Source organism: Felis catus, chromosome E2, assembly GCF_018350175.1.
Source record: "Felis catus isolate Fca126 chromosome E2, F.catus_Fca126_mat1.0, whole genome shotgun sequence".
NCBI lineage: Eukaryota > Metazoa > Chordata > Mammalia > Carnivora > Felidae > Felis > Felis catus.
In genome coordinates, this window is record NC_058382.1 from 40,577,005 (window position 1) to 40,598,179 (window position 21,175).

The window sequence follows — 21,175 nt, forward strand, 5'->3', positions numbered from 1 at the left end:
CTCTAACCCCCAGTTCCTTCAACAGTGCTGTGTTCTGGCCATACCTAATTTTCCTGACGACCTCCCCCCATGCATCATTGCCTGAACAAATAAACTCTTATGGGTTTTTTGCTTTTTTTAATTTTTTTTTGCTTTGTTTACAATTCCTAAAAAGGCCCAAATATATTTCCTCTATTCATTTTTGCACTTATGTAATATATGAATGTCATTCTAAAACATCTAATTCAAATGATTTTTCCTGAATTTTGTAGCCCGCAAAATGCTAAAAATAAAAAAAATCATTTATCAGGGTACAACACCTGTTGATATTTGTTATCACTATGTTGATGATAAAATGATGATGGTGATGTTGACAATAATAATAATGATGATTGAAGTTCATGTCTTATTTTCAACATTAAAAGGTGAAGGTCTTAGAGCTTGAACTGAGGATATCTTTTTTAAATTTTTTTTAATGTTTATTTATTTTTCAGAGAGAGACAGAGACAGAACGCAAGTGGATTAGGGGCAGAGAGAGAGGGAGACACAGAATCCGAAGCAGGCTCCAGGCTCTGAGTTGTCAGCACAGAGCCTGACGCGGGGCTCAAACTCAGGAGCTGTGAGATCATGACTTGACCCGAAGTCGGGCACTCAACCGACTGAGCCACCCAGGCGCCCCTTGAACTGAGTATATCTTAATGTTCCTGCCTCTTCAGTGTATTGAAATGCACATAATGGGTGCTTGATAACTTTGCTTGAATTAAATTGACTAATGCGTACAGAAAATTTAAACAGAGTAATTGATGTTCTTGGCACATTTGGTGTTTGAAACTTCAGAGTTGTTTTCATTTCCATGACTCTTCTTTAAACCTTTTGTCCATCTTTCAAAGATAGATCATATCTTTGGAAACTACCAGGGTAAGGGTAATTGAAGGCTTGCAAATGCAAAAGATATAGTCTTTACATTTTGAACAATTTCTTTACATCAATTTTCTTCTACTATTTTATGGCTGGGATCTCTTATCTAAGCCAAAGCTAAGAGCATATTAAACTGAGATTATTCATGGGTATTTTGAATCCCATTTGGCATTCAGAATTCTGATTACTTCTATTCTATCTGGCACACTCTTTCTTTAAAAAAAAAGTAAAATGAATGTAGCAAGAAGCATTCTTATAAAGAAAAAAAAAACATAGTGGATGTCTAATGATAACGATTGTGGCCGTTAAGATGTCCATTGTGCTATATCAGTTGGAACTTCCTTGAATTTTGATCCCTAGAAAATTAAAGTACAAGGAGGCAAGGAAGGTAAGTTATTATGCCTCTGTGCACCAGAGCATTCCTTTTCCAAAAGTGGGGGGAATGAATGAGAAGCCAGCTGTGATGTCACAGGGAGGTAGAGAAGGAAGAATGGCTATGGAAACAGCCATGGTATGATCCACAAGATGTAGGATTTAGATGCATGTGTTAAGTCTTCCCCTACCCACAAAACAGAGCAGTGTTTTCTTTTAATCTATGGGGCTTTACTAAATATGCTAAAAATTTCTTTCTGAGATTTTAAGCTCTGAAAACTTAAAGTGATGATGTGTTGAGAGAGGTATTTTGCATTTTTGGGATAGACATGAAGAGATGTGTGTGTGTGTGTGTGTGTGTGTGTGTGTGTGAGAGAGAGAGAGAGAGAGAGAGAGAGAGAGAGAGAGAGAGAGAGAGAGAGTGAGATATGTTTGTTTTGAATCCTTTGTGAAGGAATGTTTATACACACCCTTGTCTCTTCCTCCACCATACCTCAAGATTACCTGTTATAACTGGGAACCAAATGGAGTAGTGTCTACAGATCAAGTGCCGTGTTTTGTCATCTTACTCAGAGGAAATGAGCTAATATCTAAGCAGCTCAACCAATATAGATGTGACATACTTGATTTGACTTTTTAAATCAAGATGGTGATATAGTCATAACAATAAAATACTATACAATGCTTATATAATATTTGATCTAATCAACTCTGTGGTAATGTAACCTGGCATCTACCACGGTAATCTCTGGTATTTTTCAGCCATTTAGATCTGTGTCTAAAAGATTTAGACAAGTGATTCTTAACCAAGTCTGATCCCCCTATCCCCAAATGACTTTTGTCAATGCATGGACATTTTTGTTTGTTAAATCTTGAAGGATGCAATTATTATCTAGTGGATGGTGCCAGAGATGCTGGTAAAATTCTTACAATGCATGGGACAGTCCTTCACAAGAAAGAATTATCTAATCCAAAATGTCAGTAGTGCCCAGGCAGAAAAATCTGGTCTAGAGCGCTTGTACTCAGATTGTATTCTGTAGATCAGAAGACTTAGCATCACCTGGAAGTTAAATAGAGGTTTCGTGTCCCACCTTGCCCCCAAGATGGAATAAAAATCTTTACTTAGACAAGGCTCCAAAATATTCTACATTTTGAGAAACACTAGGCCAGCGTAGTGGTTTGTGTGTTTGTTTGTTTGTTTGTTTTTTACATGTAATAGGTCACAGAGTCACCTGGGAAGCTCTGCAATAACCCCCTACAAAAAAAAATCCTTCCCCCCCTTGCCACAAACTTGGAAATCCTGATTCACTGGTCTGAGGTGGTTCATCGGATAGCAATAGCTTTTAAAAGCTTCTTAGGTAATTTAATGTGCCACCAAGATTGAGACTCACTGGTTTGGTGTAACTTAGATTGGGGAGAGTATACTTAGAGTGAACACATGTCTTGGTATGCCCAGGACAGTTCAGTTATGTCTTTTGTCTGAGAATATTGCAATGCCACTTTTCATTGTCAAATGTGTCCTGAGCTTGGAGTAAGCAACAGTTTCTTAAAAACCAACAAAAAAGCTCTCATCATAAAAGATTTAAAAAGATGATAAATTATTTTCTTACATCTTATTAAAATCAGGAAATTCCATTTGTCAAAACAGACCATTAGAACTGTGAAAACGCCAGGCACAGAGTGGGAAAAAGATACTCTGAGTGCATGTATCCAATGCATACTTTGTGAATTCTGAATACATAAAGAAGGCCAACAAATCAGTAAGAAAAAAAGAAAACTCACTAGGGGCAAAAGACTTGAACAAGTGCTTTACAAAAGAAGCTATGCCAGGGTGCCTGGGTGGCTCTGTTGGTTAAGTGTCTGACTTAGGCTCAGGTCATGATCTTGCAGTTTGTGAGTTTGAGCCCTGAGTCAGGTGCTGTGCTGACAGCTCCAAGCCTGGAGCCTGCTTTGGATTCTGTGTCTCCCTCTCTCTCTCTCTGCCCCTCCCCCACTCGCACTCTGTCTCTGTCTCTGTCTCTCTCTCTCAAAAAAAAAATTAAAATATTCTGAAAAAAAAAGCTATGCAAATAGATAACCAACACATGAATACATATGAACACATGCCTTCCAATTGTCATGGAAATACAAATTTGAATCTCAGTAATCTACTAGCCAGTGACAGTGGCTAAAATGGTAAAGTCTGATGATACCAACTGTTGTTGGGATGTGGAGCAAGTGGAACCCTTTAATGGAAGGTCATGTGAAGGTCATGTAGGACACTCTTCCACACCGCTACCACCAGTTCCTTTGACAGTTGTTTACCAAAGTTCAACATATGCATATGTATACCCTCGATGAATATTTCTACACCTAGATATATAATCAAAAAAATTCATAATATGCTCACCAAAATACAGGCACTGTATTAAATTTCTCACAGTGGCCTTATTGGTAATAGTCTGAGATTGGAAGTTATCCAAAGGCCTGGCAGTAGAATAAATAAATAAATCATGATGCACTCACAACAATGAAATATTATAGAGCAACAAAAATGAATGGTCTCCAACTAAACCCAACGATGTAGATGCATCTGTGTTGGATGCAAGGTACCAGACCAGGGTTGTAAAAATAGATTGTAAGCCTCTGGGAGCAAAGATCGTACCTTTCTAGTTCTATGCTGTCATCTCAGTGCCAAGCACTGGTACACATAACAGGCCTAAGAATAAGTCTGGGGAACTTGTCAGGAACACAGAAGTATTTTAGATGAGACAAGCAACATCATGACAGTGCAGAGCCACTTTTTGTCATCAGAGTGAAATGACCCATTTCTCACCCCAGGGCATTGGAGCCTCAACAACTCCACAAATACAAACTGCAACCCCCATAATAGCAATACTTCTACTACTACTACTAATAATAATAATAATAATAATTCTGTCATAAATGACTGGATTTTGCCTTCTCCCTTTCCTTCCACCTCAACATCTTATCCTCGGTGTTTAGCACATCCTAGAGGTGGTCAGTCAATATTTGTTGAATAAATTAATAATTGAACAAGTGAAAAAAATAATCTCTCGGGAAAGGAAGGGTGAATTAACATTTATTGAATACCAAATATGCTCCATCCACCCGCCAAGCACCTCATGTTCTTATGCTATTTAATAATCATGGAGCATTGTCAATGGTAGGCATGATTATCTTCATCCCAAAGTTTAAATAAAATATGAGGCCCAGAGAGTGTGATGAATGTCCCAAGGTCACAGGGCTATTTGGCAGAATCTGGATCTAAACCCTGATTTGTTGCAGTTCAGCGCCCCTGCTCTGGGCAAGGTGCTGCACACAGCAGCGGGACAGTGATGAGCCTGGGACAGAGTCCATCCAGGCCCATCTGGCCCCTGCTCTTCTCTGAGGCTGAATGACTTCCGCACAAATCTCCCACTGCCACGTCTTGCTTTTCTCTCATTGCTCATATTTATAATGCAGCATCCAATTATCTTATTAACAACATGCTGATTAAGACATGATAGAGGTGCCACTGTGGAATCGGCGATATTTCCATGGAAACTAAATGCACCCCCCTCTCCCCAACCCTGCAATTTTATTTGAATCTCCCGAGGAAGAAAAATAAATACAGAATTTTGAGAATAGCCAGCTCTTGTTGAAACATATCTCAGAAGTTTCCAGGAGAAAATGAGTAGAGAACCCTGTGGCACTTAATGCATCTTTCCCACCTTCTTCCCTTTCTTTCTCCCTCTTTGCTTTCCTCTCTTTCTTCTTTTTTTCCTACTGTTTGGTCCCTCCCATCTCTCATGAGTGTTTCTCCTCTATCCATGAATACAGAGCGTGTTATTGAAACCACAGCCCTCAGAAGTCACTTCCAACTGGCTAGAGAAGCAATGGCCTCCAAAGTTTTTATGGAATTTTCTAACTGCTCCCTGGTTATGGATCTAAATGAAGTTTTTTACTTAAAACTGGAAATCCGATTCATGATCTGGGTTCCTTTGTATTATATTTTCTCCTTCTATTAACTTCTCTATTAGACTAGATTCTCTGGAGAAACAAAACCAACGGATAAATTAGTTAGTGATACAGATATAAATAACAGTATATATAAACTTAAATAAAAATAAATTATATATATATTATATATACACATCTGTCCATTTCTCTGTCACGACTTGCATTTTAGCAGTTTAACCATCATTCCTTTTAATAATCTTAACAGCTATCTTCTGAGAGTGTGCTCATTGGCTTTAGACAGATTTTCTATTCTAGCTTTCTCTTGACTACAGAGTCCAGAGTCACCTCGTCTCCCAATTGGAGACAGTCACTGAGACAGGCTTGCAGACCACTTCCATTCCCTTTCAACCCAACTTATTGCAAGTCCCAAAGTAGGGATACTTCTCTTCCCTTGGTATCTGTTATAAGAGTAATTCCCAAAGTGTGTTCAAAACAGGATAGGTTCCATGCTAAGTTGGTAGGGACATGATAGGTAAATAGCTGCTGAACAGGTGGATAAATGTGAAAGAATTTGCAAGATAGCTCCATGTCCAAATCGTTAGTAAGCAACCAGTATCATGCCCTTCTCTTGGATCTTTATGCTTCATTTTATTTTCTGTAATGCATATTAACAGTGTAAGAGTTCTGAAAGGCATTTTTTTCATTTCCTCGGTGAATATTTACAGAATGCCATACCATGGGTAAGGCACTTTTCTAAGCACAGGAACAATAGTTAGTTATATATGAAATATTCCCTGCTCTCATGAAGCTTGCATTTTAATTGGGAGGAAACAGAAAGTAAACAAGTACGTGCTATAAAGATAATTAAAACAGGCAAGGAGCCAAAGCGTTGGAGGACATACTGTTCCATAAAGGACAGTCAGAGAAAATATCTCTGAAAAACCTCTACTTGAATAAAAGCCTAAATGAGGTAGGGAGCAATGTATGGATGTATTACAGAGGAGCAATGCAGCAGTCCTAAAATGAGAATACAGTTTGTAGGGTTAAAAATCGAGGTGACTGGACCCCTGGACGGCTCAAGTGGTTAAGCATCTAACTCTTGATGTCAGCTCAAGTCATGATCTCACAGTTCGTGGCACTGAGCCCCACATGGGGCTCTGCTCTGACAGCACAGAACCTGCTTGGGATTCTCTCTCTCTCTCTCTCTCTCTCTCTCTCTCTCTCTCTCTCTCTCTCTCTCAGTGCCTTTCCCCTGCATGTGCTCATTCTCTCTCTCTTAATAAATAAACTTAAAAAAATTAAGGCTGTGTGGCTAGTGGGAGATGGGAAAAGAAGTGGGAGAGGGAGAGATGTCTCAAGAGTCCAGATGATCTACTGTTTTAGAGGCCAGGGTAAGGATTGCTGGAATTTATTCTGTGTGAGATGGGTAGTAGTAGATGGTGGGCTGTGAGAGGAAGAGTGACATAATCTAGTTGGCATTTCAGAAGGACCCCTCAGTGTGGCTTGCACATGGCTGGGAGTTAGGAGATAAGCTCCAAAGTTACCATACTTACCTAGGTGGTACAAAGCATTGGTTGGGCTAAATGTAAAATAGTGAAGGTGAAGAAAAGTCAGTAGACTTTTTTTTTCCCATACAGTTGAGGCTATTTATTTATTTTGAGGGGGACATAGTAGAGAGAGGGAGAGGGAAAATCCCAGGCAGGCTCCATGCTGTCAGTGGAGAGCCCAAGACAGGGCTCAAACTCATGAACCATGAGATCATGACCTGAGCTGAAATCAGGAGTCAGATGCTTAACTGACTGAGTCACCCAGGCACAAGTATTTTTTTTTTTTGAGTAAACAATCCAAATATAAATTATTAAGTTAGTGCATTTGTCTCTGATTAGCAAATACTGTGTGGTTTATCCTTATGTCTGATCTATTTTTATTTCAGATTATTCTTTTGTGTTTACTGTTTATATGCAAGTAACCCTAGGAGTGGTAACGTATGAATCTGCTACTAGTAGCTTAGGTGGATTATGTATTACCTTTCCATATGTGAAATTTTGTGAGTATATGTTCTTCTTAATATGGATCTAAGGCATCCATGGGAGTGGCTACACTATTACTTCTGTCCACTGTAAACATCTTTTTTTTTAAGTTTATTTATTTATTTTGAGAGAAAGATAAAGAGAGGGAGTGATGGAGGGGCAGAGAGAGAGGGAGAGAGAGAGAATCCCAAGCTCTCATGGGGTTCAAACCCATAAGCCATGAGGGTATGACCTGAGCTGATATCAACAGTCAGATATTTAACTGACTGAGCCACCCAGGCACACCAGTCCCCAGTCCAGTGTATTCTTCTGTCTGTGTTTAACCTTCAGGTTCCTAGTCATCCTTCATTGTTGCTTCCTCTGTGAAACTCTTCCTGAACACACATGAAGATGCACGTGTCCCCTTCTGGGCAACTTCAGAGAGATCCAAGCACATCTGTATTCTAGCATTGCTACTTTCCACCAGTAAGCTTTGAGTATGTGGATGAAGCTTCCCACTCAGGCTTCTTGAGGCAGAGATTATGTGTAGCCCTCATTGCATTTATAGAACCTCCCACCTTATATAGCACAGTTAGGAACAAATGCCTGATGAGTGACTGAAAAAGTTCTATTATTTATTTGTTTAAGAAATATTAATTTATTTGTTTGTGTAGGAAATATTTATTTAGTGCTTGCTAAATTCATAGGACCTTCTACTAGATATATTAATAAATATATATATTCATCAATTGACACAATCAAGTCAATAGGTTTTTATAAGCCATTTTGCATAGTATAATAAATATAAATTGCCGATTCACCGTAGAAGGGCTTTAGGCAATAAGGATTCTTTCCATGGAAATTCTAGCAGGAGAAGAATCTGGGAGGCAGGACTGCCATGTATTTTCAGAAGACAAGTAGTCCAAAATGATTGGAAGTGCTACAAGGGAAATGGGAATAAATACAAGCAAAGGGTGGATTAGAGTTTGGACTCTCTCCAGTGCATACAATGGGTGCAGATAAATGAGGCTTAAAAAAAAAAAAAAAATATATATATATATATATTTAATATTATATTAATAATATTAATGTTATAATATAACACATATATGATATAATTAATTATAATATAATTAATATAAATATACATAAATATAATATAATTAATATCATATATATATATATATATTTGTCAAATGGTAGGATTCAGTTTATTTGGGTTTTCTACCTAGTTTTTTCTAGTTACCATTGAGGATAAAGTCAACATCTTCTTCAACCAGCACATGGAAAAGTATCAAAAGATAACTTTATTGGGGGAGAAAGGAACAGGGCATTCATCAGAGAACACTGAGACCCATGTGATTAGGAAACATGAGATCTGTCTCCTGAAGATAATATGAACACAGGGATTGATGAATTGGTGTGATGATGTCGTTTAGTTGGTAAGTGGGATTAGAGTGAATTAATGCTGGGAAATGTTATTTATGTTTCCAAATTTCTCTCAGTTGGTTTACCTGAAGTTCTTGTGGTACTATGAGGAAAAAAAAGAATGATATTGGATACAAATGGCAAAAAGGGGCAGGTACAATTTGTATGAGGATAAATAATAATTATCTTTATCATAATTATCATCAGCATTCCTTTACTCAGACAATTAAACATATTTCACATTTATTTTTCTCTTTAGACCTAAAATTCAATATAACAATAGCAGTGAGCCTATGCATTTAGGGAATATATTAAATATAATAAAATTGATTTATATTCAAGTTAATATCTTATAGTAATGGCTAAGCTTCTTCTGTCTTACAAGAAATGCCTTTTGAATGGCATTTTCAGGTTATATTTCTCTCTTTTTTTAAGCAGTCCTATAAAGAAATTCTCTGCTTTATGTGGCCAATAAGTTTTGAGGACACAGTGCGTTCTATTGTTAATGTCTACCTGAAACATTCATTAAATAATTGAGTATCGGAAAAAAGGTTTATCTCCATATGAAATAATATGCTTTCTGTTTCTATAGGCTATGCATTTGTCAAAACATTGACTGCTCCTTTGGCCTTGATATCTAGGAAGCCCCAAACTAGATTTACTGCTAAAGTCACAATATTAATTTTTTAAGGATATTTTTTCCTTCCATTTCAATGCTATTTTTCTTTATGCCTGCTATTTTATCATATGCCACTTCAAATCAGCCTTGGAAATGGATGGAATATAAATGAATATATTAGCAAGCAGCAGCCTAAATAAATGGGAGACGAGAGAGAGTAATATGGAAATTGTAAGATCCAAAAGGATAATTCTTCCTGTGTAAATTACAATCAGCAAATAGAAGCGGTGCTCCAGAAGTAATGTATTGTTTTAAAACAATGATTTGAAAATAGAAACAGAGATACTTGGCAATTATTAAGAGGTGAGGGGAATGAGGGATGCATTAATAATTTATATGAAGAAACAGTAGAAATCATTAAGATGCCATAATTTACTAATATCACTGGCTCTGCATGAAAAAAGTTGGTATTGCCGGATTTTGACCAAGTGGGAAAACAGACACTGCTTCATCTGGTTAGTTGAAATGAAAATTGGTATAACCATTTTGCAAGGCAAATTAGCAATATCTGTCAACATTTCAAATGCACGCACACACACACACACACACACACACACACACACACACACACACGTATATTGAAGACAGAATACATTTTTGACCCAGCCACTTTTAGAAATGTACAAACTACATGGGGCGCCTGGGTGGCGCAGTCGGTTAAGCGTCCGACTTCAGCCAGGTCACGATCTCGCAGTCTGTGAGTTCGAGCCCCGCGTCGGGCTCTGGGCTGATGGCTCAGAGCCTGGAGCCTGTTTCCGATTCTGTGTCTCCCTCTCTCTCTGCCCCTCGCCCGTTCATGCTCTGTCTCTCTCTGTCCCAAAAATAAATAAACATTGAAAAAAAAATTAAAAAAAAAAAAAAAAAGAAATGTACACACTACATTCATTTACTCAAGAGTACAAAGGTATCACACAAGGGTGTTTATTGAAGTATTTATTGTAATAGTAAAGTTCTAGGAAAAATACTTTAATGTCTTCTCAATGGTGGACCAAATAAATAATAGAGTATATATAATGGAATTGTACACAGCCAGTAAAAAGAATGTAACAAACCTTTGTTTATAAATGTGAGAATTTGCTTAAAGTATATTAAATGTTGCACAATATATGTTTACTTTTTGACATATTTGCTTATAATAAACCATTGTTTGTAGCTATTTATGATAGACATATGGGCCATATATGCAAGATATTCTTAACAGTGGTGCTTCTAGAAACCAAAACTGGTGTAAGGCATTGATAAAGTGGCTTTTATTATTTAACTGATTTTTCATTCTGAAGCATTTCATTTTTCTCGAATATCTACAATTATTGTAGTAATTACAAAAAAAAAAAAAACCTGCCTAGTTTTAGAAAAGAGCTTATAAAGACCGAATGTCATCTAAAATACCCAAGGGAACTACCTATCACTTCTTCAACAAAGTCCAGGAAGAGAGAGCTAATTAATCACGAGATCCACCATGTAGATTTATATGTGCTAATAATGTTATTGCAAAATGTAGGAGAAAGTGTTTACCCTGGTTCAGATACAAAGTCCCATAGCATAAGGGAGTAAACATTTTTTTAAAAAGACAAACTATGTTTTTGTTATTCAGAGTGAATACAGCCTTGTCAACATAAAACAGATGCTTGCAATAGTGCTAGACAGGCCTGAGACAAGGGGTTTTGTCTGAAGGAAAGCCCCCAGCACAAACCTGGCATAGATCTCACTGCATTCCCTGATAAGTCTATTCTTTTGCATTCTCTCTCTCTCTTTCTTTTTCTCTGTCTTTCCCCACCACCTCCTCCTTTCTTCCTTTCTCCCCCACTCCTGTGCCCCAATTTATATTTCAAAACTCTGACAGTTTTATAACTGCATAAGCCTTAAAATATTTAACATTTTCTTTTTTATTGATGAGAAAAATAATATCCTTAGAAAAAGGAAACAATTTAGCCATTACAAATAATTGATAGATTGGGGCACCTGGGTGGCTCCGTTGGTTAAGTATCCAACTCTTAGTTTCAGCTCCGGTCATGAACTTGCAGTTTCATGAACTTCGAGCCCCACCTCGGGCTCTGTGCTTATAGTGCAGAGACTGCTTGGGATTCTCTCTCTCCCTCTCTTTCCCCCTAAAACCACTAGCTCTCTCATCTCTCTCTCTCAAAATAAATAAATAAACTTAAAAATTAAAAAAAAAACAAATGATAGATTATAATCATCTACTAAGTGCCTACTGACGACTTATATATGTATTAAGATATGAATGAGTATTTGTTTTTCATTTTTTCTCCCACTGATCGAAATATGTGGCAGTTTTCCACTGTCTGGGAATTAGGAGAGGTTACATTACCCATCTCCATTCTGTCCTCAATCTCAACAAGGATGAAGGGTTAGAATTCCCATAAAACAGTTATTCAAAGGAAGATTACTTCCTCTATTTAATTAACATTATTCCACAGACCAAGGGCTTTGAAAGCAGGCGAACATGATATTCAAACCCAATTCCTTCACCCATTTACCTCTAGAGACTCGGTTTTTCTACCACTAAAATGAAGATAATAACATCTAACACATGGAGTTGGTTAATGAAATAAACAGTATATTAAAAGTCAGCTCAGTTTATGTACATATCCTGAGATTCTTAACCTAGAAACCAAAAACCCCTCCCAGGAGGTCCTCACATGAAGTTCAGGCACGTATAAACCCTTTGACAGTGTGTTTTTCTGCATGTAAGCATTCTTTTCTTTGGTAAAAAGTCCCTAACTTTTATTAGATTCTAAAAGTTGTCTGCCTTTCCTATTATTTTCAGAAAACTGTCTTAAATAGAACTGTAATTGCTGGTGTTAATAATTATAACTGCAATAACATTACTAATATTATACTACAAACAGATTATATTATTATAATCATTAATATTCAATTCCCTGAACATGACCCAAAATTGGTGGATGAATCATCATTAAAACCATTGGACGCTTTGCTTTTAGGAGGTAGAATCTTCCATTTTCTTATTATGTGAGGCCTTGAGATCTTACTTCAATCTGTTTCACAAAAAGGAATGCATTTCCCCCAGAAAGGCAGGCTAATGAGGTCTGCTTAATTTATAGCTGAGTCCATTTATGTGGTCTCTTGGTTAGAAGGGACGTCTATTTAATTCAGTAGAACCCTGTACGTTCACGGTGCACATAGAAGACATTATGACCTGTATCCACTCCACATGCATTTATTACCCTAATGCCTCTGACATACACAAACAAACCGTGTTTTACAAACTGCTTAAAGATTTGATTAAGTCACATCATGCATTTTTGTTGTAATGAGAAGGGCGATTTAAAATCATTAAGCCTAAAATGTAGGCCTCCGTGTGCTTTGAAGTCAAGGGGAACAATTTGTCAACCAGTTGATCTTTTGCTTCTAAAGCTAGTTAACTGATCAATCTAATGTCAAAGGAGCAGAGACAAATGGGAGAGATTTTACTACATGGAAAAGTGTACATGAAGATAAATCCAGCATTCTGGTTCATTTCATCTGCAGTAATCTTTGCAGTAATTGCTTTGGAACACTCAAGGTGCTCTTTGCATAAAGGAAGTGTTGGAAGCTTTAAATCATCTGCATAGTCTGGTAGATTCTTGCATCAAATAATCTTGCTTTGCTCCATTTTTGGGTAGGGAGGGCTGTAATCTCTCACTGTAAATGCACACTTGGCAATGAACAAAGGTAGCGATTCTTGACTAGTTGTTTACTGCATAATCAATTCACACATTTCTGAAATTCCTGACATGTTTGCAAAGTAAATCTATTCCTTAGCAAATTTATTTGATTTCTTTTGCTATGAACATAATGATGAAAGTGGATCTAGAGAAAAGGCTTCCCTATAAATAGACTTGGTTACTCCAGCTGTTCTAGTTCTCTACTGCTGCATATCTAAAACAAAACAGAACAAAACAAAAACTACTCCCAAACTAGCTAACCGGCTTCAAGCAATAACCATTAATTATATTTCATTAATTTGTGAGTCAGGAGTTGAAAAGGGGGGAGTGTGCAATAGTAAAGGCCATTTACTGGCATTGGGCCAGCATGCTCTAGGGTCCAATATACTTTCACACTGATGTCTGGAGCTTTGGAGCCAGGAGGGAAAGGTGACAGAGAGACTGGGTTTAGCTGGGACTGTCAACTAAAGCACCTACATGTGGCCTCCTCAGCTGGCAGAATGAGGCAGGGCACCCTCTTGCTTGGTGGCTCAGAGCTCTCCCTGAACTCAAAGGCCCCTTGTTGGAAGGTGCAACAATTCTGTAACCAAGTGTCAATGTCCCAGAACATCACTTGCTACTGGACAAACAAAGAGCTAAGGCCATCTCAGGCTCAGGGTGAGGGAAACTAGACTCTACTTCATGAAGAGAGGAGAAGTGGGGTTTATATCTGCCACTAACCTACCACACCAATACAGTCTGATTCTTCAAAAACCCCATTAACAAATCTTTTTACTGTCATCACCCCAAACCTCTCTGCTTTGTGCTAGCATTTTCTGCAAGACTTCGTGCGGAGAGGGGAGATGATTGGTTAGTTAGCTATTATCTAAATAGCCTACAATGGGGACTTGTAGTCCTGAAACTGGCAACTAGGCTGCTTTAGAAAATCAACAAGTCAATGTCTTGCCCAGAAAAAGATTTGAAATTCAGGAAAGGAACTTTATCAGTGTCTTGTTTGTTCATTTGTTTCTTCCCTCTGATAGCCCCACCTCCATTTTTAGACTGACAGATTGCTTTGGACAATGGCTATCTGCCCCCACCCCCTCCCCATGGCTCTGTAACAGAAAATGGTTTTATTTTTGCAGATTTTAAATACTTTATTTTTTCAATCTTGTTTTTTTCAAAGTGTTAGTCTTACTTTGATTTTAGATTTCAACCCATCTGTCTGTCCATCATCCTAAGAGACTGGATATATTTTAGAAAGCACTGGACACAGAACAAGTACTCCACAAATAAACTCATAATCCAATACCACAATTAAGCAATTGGTAGGCACTCTATGCAAATGAGAAATGCAAATGAGAACAAGTGAAACACAATCTGATAAATGTTCCTTTCTGTTTGTTTTCATTTACTGATAAATATAAAATGTATGTAATACATGTAAGTATATTGCAAAGCAAAAAAAAAAAGAACATTTTTTTTGTTTTTAGAAGAATTTGAATGATTTAAGTTTAAATTGCATTTTCACTTATTCTTATTTTTGTTTTCAGAGGTATTTGAGTTAAGTTGGAATTGCATTTCTGGAGTTGGCTAGCAGAGCAAATTTGGGCAGTTCTTAGAGTTTCTATTTTCCTGTCTCTGAAGTGAGAGGTAATATTGGAGAGGAAGAGTTTCCTCTGCCCTTCAAGGTACTTCTAGCTGGACGTAGAATCAAACTGACATGAGATATAGATTAACAGGAGAAAATCAGGGGTGCCTGGGTGGCTCAGTCAGTTGAGCGTCTGGCTTCGGCTCAGGTCGTGATTTCAGGGTGTGAGTTTGAGCCCCATGTGGGGCTCTGTGCTGACAGCTCAGAGCCTGGAGCAGACTTGGGATTCTGTGTCTCCCACTCTCTCTTCCCCCTCCCCTGCTCATTCTCTGTCTGTCTCTGACTCTCAAAAAATTAAACATTAAAAAATATGTTAAAAAACAGGAGAAAATCAAATTTAATAGTGTTTGTACACAGAATCCACACAGAGGTAGAAATTAAAAGACAGGCAACATAGTGCTTATTTGACCTAAGGACAGGGGTAGGAATCTGAGGGTACAAAGAGGAAAAAGACAATTAGCAGGAAAAGGAAAGGAGATGTTTGGAAAACAGAGGTTGCCTTGTTATGCAGGTAAGTTTCTCAGGTAGAGAGGAATCTCTATGAATAGCTCTCTTCCTGATAAAGCAGGCAGTTGAAGGGAAGATATGGACTTTCTTTTTGCATCCAGTGAGTTTGGATTGCTTTTAACTCCAAATAATATTCACACCAAAGTAGCTCATCTTGGAGTCGCCTGCCTTTGGCCCCTACAGTATCATCTGGTAGTATTATTATCAGTCTTAATGACAAAAGTGATGTGAAGCTTTGCTTCTCAATTAATGTCTCATGTGCTTAAGAATCACCTGGAATCTTGTTCAAAGGAGGAGGGTCTGTGATTCTGCATTTCTAATAAACTCCCAGATGAGAAAGGTGTCAGAGGCCCATGGATGACATCTTGAATAACAAGGCTACAGAGCATCTAATATCAATACACACTCAGAAATGTTGGTTTCTGGTCTCCACTCCCTCCAGCTTCCCCTTAGAAATTTCCAGAAGACAGAAATGGATTTTTGTATTTGTTCTCAATCTGCAGTTTGATGGTTTCTCAGTTGTGCTCCTCATTTAAAATATTGTGGCTCCTGCACTTTGTTTAATGTTGCTTGACAATCAGTGATTTGTGATTCTCCTCTTTCCTGAGTATGTTTATAAGACAGTGACCTTGGGATTGGAGACTGCTGCCCAGACACAGGGAGTAGACTTTCTATGGATGTAGAAAACTGAATGAAAGTTTATTTTATCATCCTCAAGTTTATTTTGTTTTCCCTTTTCTTTCTTTCTTTCTTTCTTTCTTTCTTTCTTTCTTTCTTTCTTTCTTTCTTTCTTTCTTTCTTTCTTTTTTTCTTTTCTTTTCTTTTCTTCTGTCTTTCTTTCCTTTGTCTTTTTTTTTTTTGCTTTGTCTTTATATGTCAATAGAGTCAACATCACTGTTTGCCATTATAGTGCTTTTTAGGAAGCTTTATCTCAGATTTCCTATGATTTTTATGCTCATTAGTCTTCTAGCTGAATCAGAGATTTCCTGCTATAACACCACAAGGTTTCTCAATAAACCTTCTTGGCTCCTCGTTGAGTCTTTTGAACGACTTTATTATAACAAATTTGACTTGGAGCCAGAGGAGGCAGAACCCCAGTGCTGGGCTTTCTTTCCAGTTTTATGGGTTTTTCTCAGAAGTCTAATGCCAGTTTAATAAAGTTTTATAGCTATTAATACTCCACCACTCTAGCTGCTCTAAGAAATATGTAACTAAACAATAACTGGAAATAGGTAAATTCATGATTAAGTTGCACTAAAAACTAATGCCTCTTGGTCATAGTTCATAATTTCCAAATGCACATCGTTTAGAATGGTAACTTCAGCCTTGTAACTCCTTCAAGGAGAAAGACTATGAACTTAAATCACTACATTAAGCTGACAGTGGGACTCATATTTTCTGAGCTAAAGATATATTTTTATGGCCACACAGTGGACTCTGTTTATCACTCATCATAAACCATAGAAAACCATTTTTGTTTTAAATTAGGTGCTCAGGCTTTTGTCCTGTAATCTGTTTCCTTATTTCCCCTTTTCACTTGTGTTGGTCCATTTTCAACAGCTCCCAATTGTCTTCCATTTCCTGAAAATGGCTCATATTTTATAACTCAACTTCTTTAAAGGTATTTCATCCTAGTTGAGGTCACCTTAATTTACACCTTAAATTATGGTTCTAAAGCCAACTTCAATGCTGCTGATATTGAGTAATCCTGCCAAAGAGTCCAATTTTAAAATAAGGCACAGTCTTATCCTAAAATGCCAGGCATAAGAAACCCACAAATTTTGCATATCTCTCTAGTACTTTTACTTATTGAATTACATTTCTCCCCTTCCTTTGAGCCACTTAGTCAATTATGCTTTATTTTACTGCCTAGTCTGTTTCTAGAGGCTGTCCCTTCTTAAAGACCATAAGTAAGTCACTTTTTTTCCCAGACTAGGCAACAGCCCCAAATCATTTGAAAGTCAAATGACTGTGAGATTTGGGTAATGATTTTAAAGCTGTCTCCTTTTCCCTGTCTGTCTCCCCTCCACGCCCTTCCCCCCACCCCCACCCCCCTTAGATAGATATCCTGCTCATAGAGGCCCATATTTGTGTTGCCTGATGTGACACACTTGGATCAAAGCTAAATACTGGATGGCTGCCACAGCCCCATCACTGGCTGGGGGGAGGGAAACCAATAGGCATGTCTCCTTGATAAAAAACACTGTACCTTTAACTCATATGGAATTTTAAAATGCACTTGCCAGTCTACAAATGGTAGAAAGAAAAACAAAAAAGAACAAATAAACATACTGAAAATGATTTTTCTTTTTAACTTCTAGGGCAATTAAAAGAACACCTTGGCTCCTATCTTCTTACGTAAATGAATAAGGAATGTGGGCCTATGCTTGATTATCACAGGAGATAGAAATCTGCATATTTTGCTGCTGACTGCTCTTGAAAGGTGGGTTTGACCCTTTTCCCCTTTATTTTCTCCTTCACTTCTATTCACCTTTCTAGTGTTCTTATCTGTCTACATGCCTGTGTCTTATCTTTCTAGACCTGCACTATTTAATATGGTAGCTGTTTGCTACACACTGCAATTGAGCATTACTGGAACTATGGCTACTCCAAATTGACATGTGGATATTAGATTTGAAAGATTTGGTACCAAAAACAAAACAAAACAAAACAAAACAAAAAAAAAAAAAACAGGATGCAAAATATCTTAGTGACTCATAGTAATTACATGTTGGAATGATGCTGTTTTGGATATATGGGGTTAAAATATGTATTAGAATTCATAGCGCCTTTTTGTATCTTCCTAGATTTGTAAATTATATAGGTGGCTCTGATTTAAAGCTTGTGTTTTATTTCTAATAGACGTAACCTAAACAGTAGCCCCTCAAAAGCAGGAATTGAGTCTTATTCCTTTCCATGTTACCAGTGATCAGAAGTCATTTATGGTCATTGAATGAGTGAGTAGATAGGGGTCCCTGGGTGTCTCAGATGGTTAAGCATCTGACGTCCACTCAGGTCATGATCTCACACTTCATGGGCTCGAGCCCTACATTGGGTTCTGTGCTGACAGCTTGGACCTAGAGCCCACTTCAGTTTCTGTGTCTCCCTCCCTCTCTGCCCCTCTCCAGCTCACACTGTGTCTCTCTCTGTCTCAAAAATAAACATTAAAAAATTAATCAGTGGATATATCGATTAAGTTATTATTTGTTACAATTTATACTTCACCCCCAAATATAGGTATATGCTTCAGATTCCATACAAGTATGAAAACCATTTTCTGTGTCCTAGCTCAAAGCTTCCTTCCCAACTTCTAACTTCTAGTATTCCTGAATGGATTGCAAATAGGCCAAAAGATTGATTATATCAGCTCTAGGTCCTGTCAGATGGGACATGGAGCTAGCTGGGTCCCCAAATCCATTGCTTTCCACAGCAAGCAACCTCATCTATTTAACCCACAATATTGTACAAAAATAATCATATTATCTGTTTATCATAATATAAAAATCATTGGGAAATACTGTCTATATTTTATATGATAGAGCTGAACTTTTATATTTAGAAGATAGAACTCAAAAATTAATTTAACTGTGAACTGTGTACTCAAATCTTTTTTTTCCTTATTTTTTTCTTTAAACCATTAATATTGGTGGGTGTTGGTCTGAGGGTTAATCTCACTTTAGAATGTTATGGCTTGAAGATTATTTCAAGTTAGTATATTTCCTTTCAAACCTCTCTGAATGTGGTAGGTATAAATAGTATTATTTCTCTGGAATATCATTCCTCTGGCTTGATGAAACACATCCTAGGCAACAGAGATTCACTCTGTTGGGCTGTATAAGACCATGAGTTAGAACTTTCAACATCTCCTTATGCCAGCTCGATGGGATATTATTAGACTACTATTTTGAAGTAGATGAAACTAAGGTTTGCCCAGATTCACACAGTATTCTGTTAAATTTTGGGACTTTGGATCTCAGCCTGTTTGTGTCCAGTGCCTTTATCATATTTCCTCAGGGTGTGTTTCTGAGGGGAATGCAAGCAAACTAAAAGAAAATTAATTACTGCTATAATTTATTGAGATACAAATTTGAGTGTGCCCTCCCTATAGTTTCTTTTCCCTTTTTATTTATTTGCCTCAGAAAATTTATAAGGCAGAAAACAGTTGCTTGAAACCAAAGTCTATTCCTAAATACTGAAAAGAAAATGCGATGGGCTTTAAAGGGAAAGTGGGAAGGAAAGAGAGTAGAAGTTATCCAAATCAGGAGACAGAACTGGCCTGGACAGATGGGCTCCTAGGTTTGTATGAGATACTCTAGCTTCACAGTGGATAAGGAGACAACATGCGCTACATCTGAAAGTGTGTTGTTCTTTCAGGTAGAGGAAAGAGTTGTGGTAGATACCGTGGCCCACGGGGTTGTCTCCAATGCTGGGTGTGATACTGTGATATATAACAGAAATATATATTGAGCCTTTGTCCCCTATTCTACTCAGAGTTCCTAAAACTCTTGGAATTTTCTAAGTGATGAGAGCAACAGTGGTGTGTTTTGTTATGTTCATCAAGTGATTTTGGACCCCACCTAAGGATGGGGGCAGGTTGCCAGGAGAACCAATGGCTTGATTAGAAGGCTGGGACTTTTCATTCCCACCCCCTTACCTCTGGAGAGGCAAGAGGGGCTGAAGAGTAAATCAGTCATCAATGTTCAATGATGTAATCAGTTGTGATGTGTAATGAGGCCTCCATAAAATCCCAAGAAACTGTGTTGGGAGAGCTTCCAGGTTGTGAACACATGGGGCAGAGTCAGGGCAGGGGATGGGGGGGGGGGAGGCGTGGGAAAAATGGCATGTTCAGGGAGGGCATGGTAGCTGTGTGCCCTTTCTCCATACCTTGCCTTGTGCATTTCTTCTGACTGGCTGTTCCTGAGTTATATCCTTTTATAATAAACCAGTAATCTAGTAAGTGAAATGATTCTCCGAGTTCTGTTAGCCTCATGAGCAAATGAACTGAACCCAGGGAGGGGATTGTTGGAACCTCTGTTCCATAGCCAGTCAGAAGCACAGGTGGCAACTTAAACTTGTGTCTGAAGTGGGTGTGTGTATGTGGGGGTCCAGGGGGTGGGACAGTGTTGTCCCTGCGTCAGGGACAGACCGAGCCCTTAACCTGTGAGATCTGGTGCTATCTCCAGGCAGATAGTGTCCAATTGTGTTGAATTGTAGGACACCGAGATGATGTCAGACAGTTGCATGTTGGTGGGAGAACACCCCACACCTTAGAATTATCCTAGAATATGCCAGGACACTGGTAGGGATAGAGATGAGACACCACGGACAAAAACATTTCCTTTATCCTACACCAGCTTTCAGGCATCCGAGTGGCCTCTTGCACTGACTTCAAAGCCCATCTAGGACTGCTCTGAGGGAATGGAATGGGGATCACAATGGGAGCCAGATGATTAGAACAGCTACTCTTTCACCCAGTAGGCTCCTAGCTTGGCTAATTGTCCCCACAGTCGACATTCTAGCAGAACTCTGCAAGACACTCTGTTCCAGCTCCAAAAGAACAATATATCCTATTTGAAGGCAAAGGTATAGAGGAAGGATGGGCTTTTCTGTTCTCAGGAAATGCAGTCCTTTCAAGTCAGCTACATCTCTCTTTGTGCCCTCTGGCCTACGCCCAGCGCTCTGAGCTGTTTATCAACCTTAATCAACATGAGTGACAGAAAACCTGATAATAGACAAGGGCTGGCACTGCTGGTGGGGGTGACCTCTTTTGAAATGTCAGGCCTGAATAAGCTGTATTTACATTTCTTTGGGCTCCAGCTTTTAAAAAGATTTTCATCTTCTACATAGGAGGGATGAAAGTGAAAGTTATTTTGGTATCCATCCAAAATTACATTTTAGGACAGCGTTGCAAACTCCGGGTACCTCCTCTAAGCTGAGAACTCCCTGTCAGGATCAGCAGCCACCAGAACAGCAGAAGCTAGAAGTGTCACATAACTTCAGTCTTAGGATTGTTAAAAACCAA

General features: G+C 38.2%; 1 long non-coding RNA gene across 1 annotated transcript in view; it reads left to right on the forward strand.

Annotated features, from left to right (window-relative positions):
* LOC123382277 overlaps positions 1 to 21,175 on the forward strand; it is a 514,364-nt gene that overhangs the window by 354,204 nt on the left and 138,985 nt on the right. Inside the window, exon 4 of the long non-coding RNA XR_006590403.1 lies at positions 17,475 to 17,596. This is a non-coding gene — a long non-coding RNA (uncharacterized LOC123382277). The remainder of the gene's footprint in view (positions 1 to 17,474; positions 17,597 to 21,175) is intronic.